The sequence below is a fragment of the Nanorana parkeri genome, unplaced genomic scaffold, assembly GCF_000935625.1.
Source record: "Nanorana parkeri isolate BGI_ZX_2015 unplaced genomic scaffold, ASM93562v1 scaffold874, whole genome shotgun sequence".
Lineage (NCBI taxonomy): Eukaryota > Metazoa > Chordata > Amphibia > Anura > Dicroglossidae > Nanorana > Nanorana parkeri.
The window spans coordinates 554292-563163 of NW_017307142.1; the positions used below are offsets into that span (position 1 = coordinate 554292).

General features: G+C 44.7%; 4 non-coding genes across 4 annotated transcripts; all 4 read right to left on the bottom strand.

Annotated features, from left to right (window-relative positions):
- Positions 1-905: 905 nt before the first annotated feature.
- Positions 906-987, bottom strand: TRNAS-CGA. The gene has a single exon. It is a non-coding gene; the product is annotated as a tRNA-Ser (tRNA).
- Positions 988-2020: 1033 nt separating this feature from the next.
- TRNAS-UGA lies at positions 2021-2102 on the bottom strand. The gene has a single exon. It is a non-coding gene; the product is annotated as a tRNA-Ser (tRNA).
- Positions 2103-7352: 5250 nt separating this feature from the next.
- Positions 7353-7434, bottom strand: TRNAL-CAA. Its single transcript has one exon. It is a non-coding gene; the product is annotated as a tRNA-Leu (tRNA).
- A 713-nt stretch (positions 7435-8147) lies between these two features.
- Positions 8148-8229, bottom strand: TRNAS-CGA. Its single transcript has one exon. It is a non-coding gene; the product is annotated as a tRNA-Ser (tRNA).
- Positions 8230-8872: the final 643 nt, after the last annotated feature.

Sequence of the window (8872 nt, forward strand, 5' to 3'; positions counted from 1 at the left end):
ACCTTTCTGCTGGTTACCCTGTGTTTATTGCCTGGGCCACCTCCTGGAAGGACGGTAGTATCAGCACCAATTCAGAGATGATTTGAGGGTCTACAGCCGAGTGATACACAAATAAGATAAATTTTTCTTAATAGTTAAGGTTCTTGAATGCATTTGTATGATTTAATGCCTGAGTCTAGTGTCACTTTAAGTGTCATTAATATATTATAGTACCTTCAATGGCATGATGATTTTTGACTGTGACATAAGAAAATGCATAGATGTAAAAATACTTACTATCAAATTGCATACAGTATATTACTAGATTATCATAATAGTGACTACAATGCATCAAGAATCCTAATTGTAAAAATCAGCATGATGTCATTGTTTGTATTTCTATCAGGGGTGATAACACAATAGCTGATCTGTATTCATTGAAAGCTAAATGTTTAGTAAGCGCAAAGAGGAGGAATCAATGAGATCTGATCATTGGAAGTCCATAGAGCTTAGACTCTTTATTCATGGGTTATGGGATAAAGCCCAACAGGCTATTAGTTCACTTTTGTTCCCTGTTGCAACAGCTGCCGTCTGCCACTAACCAGGTGCCGAGTATGATATTCAGGCATTTTGAGAGCCAGCAGTGCTGACTAGCAAGTTACTGAAGCTTGACTCAAGCATGGAAACTGCATGCTGTGCTTTTCTTAATAATTGATTGCAGAGTGCAAACTCTATGAATCATGGGTTCAAGCCCAACAAGTTGTCAATTCACCCTGTTCTTTCCTGTTGCAATCGTTGCTCTTTAAAGATAGGAAGAATCAATGAATCGTTGGATGAAGAGTCTAAAGTGCTTTCACACTTCTATTTACAGTTGCAACCAAGCGTTCGGTTTGGAAACTGCATGCTGTGGATTTTTCTAATAAGTACGTAGTCGGCAGGATTCGAACCTGCGCAGGGAGACCCCAATGGATTTCGAGTCCATCGCCTTCACCACTCGGCCACGACTACCTGTTGGCATGCTGTTAATGTTCTATGACATAATGAAATTATGTGCTATGACATAATGAAATTATGTGCTATGACATAATAACATTGACATTATAAAATTGACCGTGAAAGCACAAAAGCTGCTCTATGTTCATTGCTAAATCCTTAGAAAATTCCAAGAAGCAAAATCAACGAGATTTGATAATTGATTGAAGAGTCCAAACTCTGTCTATGAATCATGAGTTCAAGCCCAACGAGTTGTCAATTCACCCTGTTCTTTCCTGTGGCAATAGTGCCCTTCAAAGCTAGAAAGAATCAATTAAATCTGATCATTGGATGAAGAGTCTAAGGTGCTTTCACACTTGTATTTCCAGTTGCAAGAGGAACCCCTTGACGCTAACCAAGTGCTTGGTTTGGAAACTGAATGCTGTGCATTTTTGTAATAAGTACGTAGTCGGCAGGATTCGAACCTGCGCAGGGAGACCCCAAAAAACCTTTCCTATAGATAATCACTAAACTACAACTTGCATCATCAACATAACTGCCACAATACCAATCATGAGCTTCCTCATAGATGCCATCAAAAATAGGACTTGGCGGAGCAGTTTGACGGGTATCATGTAGTAATACCTCTCATGGCATCAAGACATCACAATACCTTCAATGACATGATGATTTTTCACTATGACATCAGGAAAAGAACAGATCAAAATACTTACAAAATAATAACATTGACAGCACAAAAGCTGCTCCGTCTTCATTGCTCAATACTTAGAAAATGCCAAGAAGCAGAATCAATTAGAACAGATAATTGATTGAAGAGTCCAAACTGTCTATGAATCATGGATTCAAGCCCAACAAGCTTTCAATTCACCCTGTTCTTTCCTGTTGCAATCGTTGCTCTTCAAATATAGGAAAAATCAATTAAATCTGATCATTGGATGAAGAGTCTAAGGTGCTTTCACACTTGTCTTTCCAGTTGCAAAAGGTGCCCCTTGACGCTAACCAAATACACGGTTTGGAAACTGAATGCTGTGCATTTGTCTAATAAGTACATAGTCAGCACGACTCAAACCTGCACAGGGAAACCCCAATGGATTTCAAGTCCATCACCTTAACCACTCGGCCACAACTACCTGTTGGCACACTTTTGTTTTCGCTATGACATCACAAAACTATGACAAAAAATAACCTTCCCGATAGATAATCCTTAAACTACAACTTGCAACATCAAAATATCTGCTACAATGCCAATTATGAGCTTCCTCATAGATATGGAATGTGGCCGCTGCTCGTTCAGCGTATGATGTCACCGTCATGTGACATCATGTGCTTTGCCTCCAAGATGGCGCCACCGCATGAGCAGATGAATTTATCTATGCCGGAATATCGGTTTAGTATAGTCAGGCATATAATACATTCATTATTTTGGATTTGGACAAACCGCCAAATCAACAGAATTTCGATGATTTGTAGGTTCGTCCTAATGCACATGTCTACCTTTCATGGCATCAAGACATCACAATACCTTCAATGACATAATGACTTTTTTACTATGACATCTTCAATAGCATAGATATTAAAATACTTGTTTGATTCTTTTTGGACTTTATTTCAGTGTGTATGTTATGTGGTTTGAGTTCAGCCTGTAACCATTGTTGTATATTTCACTGTTTATATTTGATTGTTTCTTCAGCTCGGAACATTATTGCATATAAATTTTGTATGATATCAGATATAATTTTAGTGCTTAGTAGCTAATTTTCACCTATTTTGCATCATCACTGGCGCAGATATTTTTTGTTTATCAAAATAATAACATTAACATCATATAATTAACTGTGATAGCACACAAGCTGCTCTTACCTGGCTCACCTCATGTCAGCATACTGATGGGTCAGCTCCACCCCTCTGACCCCACAGGACCACCTTCCAAAGTGAATAAAAGGCCCGACCCCCCCTTAGATACCTGTTCTCTTTTTGTCCTCGCTCCAGGCCACGAAGTTCATGATTGCAGTTCCTCCCTACGGTCCCATCCGGGTTCAGCCTTTCCCGGCTTGGATGAGCCCTCTGTTAGGCAGTAAATCTCCTGGATGAGGGGTGCCAGTGGTGCAGGCTCTTTCTATGCAGAATAAACTTCTGTTTCGTTTTTCCTGTAGGACGGGGTCTCATGCTGGATCAGTCTGAGTGAGTACAGAGCTTCGTTCCGGCGTGTTCTCCCCTGCTGCTTCTGCGCATGCGCCGACGTCCGCGTGTCATGGTTGTCATGGCCGCGTCGGAACGCAGTGCGGGGGGGGGAGTGGCGTCTGCAGCGTCATGGTCTCCATGACAGCGGCGGGACGCTATTCGGCAGTAAAAACTATACCGTATGACTGCAGCCGATGCGGCTCTTTGGGAATCCCCCCAGCAGTGGATACATCGCTGCAAAGATTGGCACGTCACATATCTCTTCCTCCGGATAATTCTGTATTGTTTAAAGACGCAATGGATCGCAGAATCGATGCGGACTTGAAAAGGATTCACACTACCGCAGGCTGGGCCCTTCGGCCAGCCTTGGCCTTGACCTCGCTCTCCAGGGCTGTAAAAGTATGGATCACGAACGTGGAAGCGGCCCTGAAGTCAGGTCTAGATAGTGCTCGCATCTTGGAAGCACTGTAGGAGCTGTTACTGTCAGCAGACTTTCTGGCAGAATCTTCGGTGCACTTGGTGCGACTTTCTTCAAAATTGATGGTTCAGTCCATTACAGCTAAAAGAGCGTTGTGGCTGTGCCACTGGACTGCAGATGCAGCCTCCAAGCAAGCACTGTGTTCAATTCCATACAATGCCAAGACGCTATTTGGTAAGACGCTTGAGGAAGCTATCAAGGGAGTCACCGGGGGCAAGTCGGGGCTTCTACCACAAGCCAATCGGAAAGACAGTTTCCTTCCGCCCCAGTCAACCGTTCCGGGATGCTAGGTCATATAGGCCGGGCAAGCAATTTTCTAGGCCCCAGTGGAAAGGGACACAAAGTTCCCTGCTTCGTGATGTGAAGTCTAAAGCGGGCCAATCGAGTAAGGCCCCACCTAAACAATTTTGAAGGTGCGCCCACCCAAGTCCCTCGGGTGGGGGCAAGACTGCTCCTGTTCTGGGATACTTGGGTGGCAGAGCTCGATGATTCATGGGCCAAGAGAATCGTCACTACTGGATATCGGGTGGAGTTCCAGAGTACACCATCCCCACGATTCATTCAAACGCCGGTGCCTCGAGTTCCTTTCCGAAGAGATTGTCTGCTCGGATACGTCAGAGAATTACTGCAGAAAGGGGCCATTGTGCTGGTCCCAAACGGAGGAGTTAGGTCAAGAATTCTACTCAACACTTTTTCTGGTGACCAAGTGTTAGACCTGAAGAAATTGAATGTCTATGTCAAAGCCGAATCATTCAGGATGGAGTCAGTCCAGACAATTATTGCCATTGTCGAAAGGGGAGAATGGTGTCCGTAGACCTGGAGGATGCATACCTACATGTGCCAGTAGCTCTCTGCCATCAGAAGTTCCTTCGGTTTTCCGTAGCGGGTTTGCATTTCCAATTCAGAGCATTGCCGTTCGGCCTCTCTTCGGCACCGAGGACTTTCTCAAAACTGTTGTTATCAGTGATCGCCCTACTTCGCACACAGGGAATAAAGATATTCCACTACTTGGACGATATTTTGATCCTGGACAGCAGCAGCCGCTCCCTGGGCATCCGTCAGGATCATGTGTTGAAAACATTGTTCTGTTTCGGGTGGTTGGTGAACCACGAGAAGAGTCAACTGGTTCCCACGCAGAGGATGGAATACTTGGGGGTACTCCTGGACTCATCCCTGGCCAGGGTATTCCTTCCAGTCTGACGCAGATGCGAAATAGTTTCCTGTGCTCGGAAAGCCATCACGGTTCCATCTCTGTCTCCAAGGGACTGCATGATGCTTTTGGGAATGTTGACATCATGCATCCCAACGGTCCCTTGGGCACGCTGGCACATGCGCAGCCTTCAAATCTGTTTCCTTCATCAATGGAATCATACGGCATTGAGCCAGCGGATTGTCCTCCCTCAGACTGTGCGGAGGGACTTTTTGTGGTGGACGAGGTCTCAATCCCTTTCGGGGGGTGTGTCTCTGGATCCACAGAGTTGGATCATGCTTACTACCGATGCCAGCCTCCAAGGATGGGGAGCCCACTGCCTAGGGCAGTGATGGTGAACCTTGGCACTCCAGCTGTTTTGGAACTACAAGTCCCATGAGGCATTGCAAGGCTCTGACAGCCACAGACATAACTCCCAGAGGCAGATGCATCTTGGGATTTGTAGTTTTGGCACAGCTGGAGTGCCAAGGTTCGCCACCACTGGCCTAGGGCAACGGGTTCAAGCACGCTGGAAGGGCTCGGTGATACAGCATTCCAATTGGTTGAAATTAAAGGCGGCATCCCTGGCCTTGCAGGCCTTTCGCGAATTGATCGAGGGCAGACAGGTCAGGCTCCTTATGGACAACAAGACGGCGGTGTCCTATGTTCGCAGACAGGGAGGGACCAGGAGTCTTTCCCTGTTGGCTCTATCTCAGGAGATCTTTCTTTGGGCAGAGAGGCACTTACTTGCCCTTACGGCAGCCTACCTCCCGGATGTCACAGGGCGCTACGCCAGGATGCATTCTCGGTAACATGGGACTTCCCGCTGGCATACGTGTTCCCCCTTGGCCCTTAGCCCTCAGGGTTCTGCGGAAGATCCAGTTAGAGAAGTGTTTGCAGTCCTTCCATTCTGGCCGAGGAGGCCATGGTTTCCGCTACTGCAACAAATGGCATCTTTCCCTCCATTGTTCCTCCCAGTCAGGAGGGATCTTCTTCTCCAGGGACAGTGTCAGCACCCGAATCCCGGACGCTTGCACTTGGCAGCCTGGTTCCTGAAGGCGCGGGTTGGAAGAACCAGGGCCTATCATTGAAAGTTATTGATACCATGCTTCGTTGTAGGGGACCTGCGACACACGCTACTTATTCAAGAATATGGAACAAGTTTCTAATGTTCGCAAGTGCAAAAGGCTTCGCTCCAATGACAGCGGGTATTCCGGGGATTCTGGACTTTCTACAATCAGCCTTAGATGCCGGTTTGGCATACAACTCTCTGCTGGTTCAAATTTCGGCCTTATCGGCCTTTACAGGAGTTAAATGGGCGGACAACGCCTTGCTCAGGACATTCATGAGAGCAGCACTCAGAATGTGGCCTCCAAGGAAAGCCTTATATCCATCATGGGACCTGGATCTAGTCCTTTAGGTCCTGTCACGCCCTCCGTACCATCCTTTGGACCAGTGCACACTATGGTCCCTGACTGAAGCTGGTATTTCTGACGGCTATCACTTCAGCAAAGAGAGTTTCAGAGTTAGCAGCACTAAGGAGGATGCTGCCTTTTAGGCGAACAGATCGGTTGTTAGTTCTTCCCAAAGGGCCGAGAAAAGGAATGGCGGCTACGCCTCGGATTTTGGCAACCTGAATCCAAGCAGCAATTAAAGCAGCCTACTTAAAACAGGGTCTTGCTCCTCCTGTGGAAGTGCGGGCACACTCGACAAGGAGGATGGCCACTTCTTGGGCCGCTTACGCCAAAGTGTCGATTGAGGATATATGTAAAACGGTGAGGTGGACTTCACGGAACACGTTTGTCCGTCACTATCACATGGATATCGCAGCGGCTAGATTGGCTCGCTTTGGGTTTGAGGTTATGTTTTCAGCAATTTCCTAATAAATGTGGTGTCTTATGTTTTTGCAACAAATGGCATTGGTTGTGTTTTCTTTTTCTTCACTCCCTCATGGGGTTGCTTGCTATGTCCCATCAGTATGCTGACATGAGGTGAGCCAGGAATACAGAAAATTGTTATCCTACTTACAGTAATTTTCTTTTCCTGGCTCATCCTCATGTGAGCATACATACCCACCCTCAGTTGCGGGCCTGTCGCTTGTCTTGTCAGGGAAAAGGTATCTAAGGGGGGTCGGCCCTTTATTCACTTTTGGAAGGTGGTCCTGTGGGGTCAGAGGGGTGGAGCCCACCCCCCACCCATCAGTATGCTGACATGAGGATGAGCCAGGAAAATAAAATTACGGTAAGTAGGATAACAATTTTCTGTAATCTTCATTGCTAAATCCTTAGAAAATTCCAAGAAGCAGAATCAATGAGATCTGATCATTGTTTGAAGAGTCCAAACTCTTTCTATGAATCATGGGTTTAAGCCCAACAAGTTGTCAATTCACCCTGTTCTTACCTGTTTGAGTTGTTGCTGTTCAAACCTAGTAAGAATCAATTAAATCTGATCATTGGATGAAGAGTCTAAGGTGCTTTCACACTTGTATTTCCAGTTGCAAGAGCTGCATGCTGTGCTTTTTTGTAATAAGTACATAGTAGGCTGGATTCGAAACTGCGCAGGGAGACCCCAATGGATTTTGAGTCCATCGCCTTAACCACTCGGCCACGACTACCTGTTGAGGGCCATTTAATGTGCTATGAGATCACAAAAGTAGTTATGACAAAGAAAACCTTTCCTATAGATAATCACTAAACTACAACTTGCAGCATCAACATAACTGCCACAATGCCAATCATGAGCTTCCTCATAGATGCCATCAAAAATAGGACTTGGAGCCGTTTGACGGGTATTATGTAGTAATACCTCATGGCTTTAAGACATCACAATACCTTCAATGACATGATGATTTTTGACTATAAAATCAACTTCAAAAACCTCAAAATATCTGCTACAATGCCAATTATGAGCTTCCTCATAGATAATGTGGCCGCTGCTCGTTCAGCGTATGATTTCACCATATTGTGACATCATACGCTTTGCCACCAAGATGGCGCAACCACATGTTAATTGTGTTAATGTTATGTTAATTGCTAAATCCTTAGAAAATTCCAAGAAGCAGAATCAACGAGATTGGATAATTGATTGAAGAGTCGAAACTCTGTCTATGAATCATGGGTTCAAATCCAACAAAGCTGTCAATTCACCCTGTTCTTTCCTGTTGCAATTGTTGCCCTTCAAAGCTAGGGAGAATCAATTAAATCTGATCATTTAATTCATCATTGGATGCATAATCTAAGGTGCTTTCACACTTGTATTTCCAGTTGCAAGAGGTACCCCTTGACTCTCAGTTTGGAAACTGCATGCTGTGCTTATCCCTAACAAGTACGTAGTCAGCAGGAATCAAACCTGCGCAGGGAGACCACAATGGATTTCGAGTCCTTCGCCTTAACCATTCGGCCACAACAACCTTTTGGCATGCTCTTAATGTGCTATGACATAATGAAATTATGTGCTATGAGATAATAACAGTGACATCATATAATTGACTGTGAAAGCACAAATGCCGCTCTATGTTCAATGCTAAATCCTTAGAAAATCCAATCATTGGTTGAAGAGTCTAAACTCTTTGTCTATAAATCATGAGTAATAAGCACGTAGTCGGCAGGCCACGATTACCTGTCGGCACACTTACATTGTGCTATGTAGGACTACCTGTTGCTAATGTTATGTTAATGTTATGTTAATGTGCTGTTAATGTGCTATGACATAATGAAATTATGTGCTATGAGATAATAACAGTGACATCATATCATTGACTGTGAAAGCACAAAAGCTGCTCTATGTCCATTGCTAAATCCTTAGAAAAAGCCAAGAAGTGAAATCAATGAGATCCAATCATTGGTTGAAGAGTCTATACTCTTTGTCTATACATCATGAGTTCAAGCCCAACAAGTTGTCAATTCACCCTGTTCTTTAATGTTTCAGTCATTGCTGTTCAAACCTGAAGAATCAATTAAATCTGATCATTGGATGAAGAGTCTAAGGTGCTTTCACACTTGTATTTCCAAGTGCAAGAGATACCCCTTGATGCTAACCAAGTGCTTAGTTTG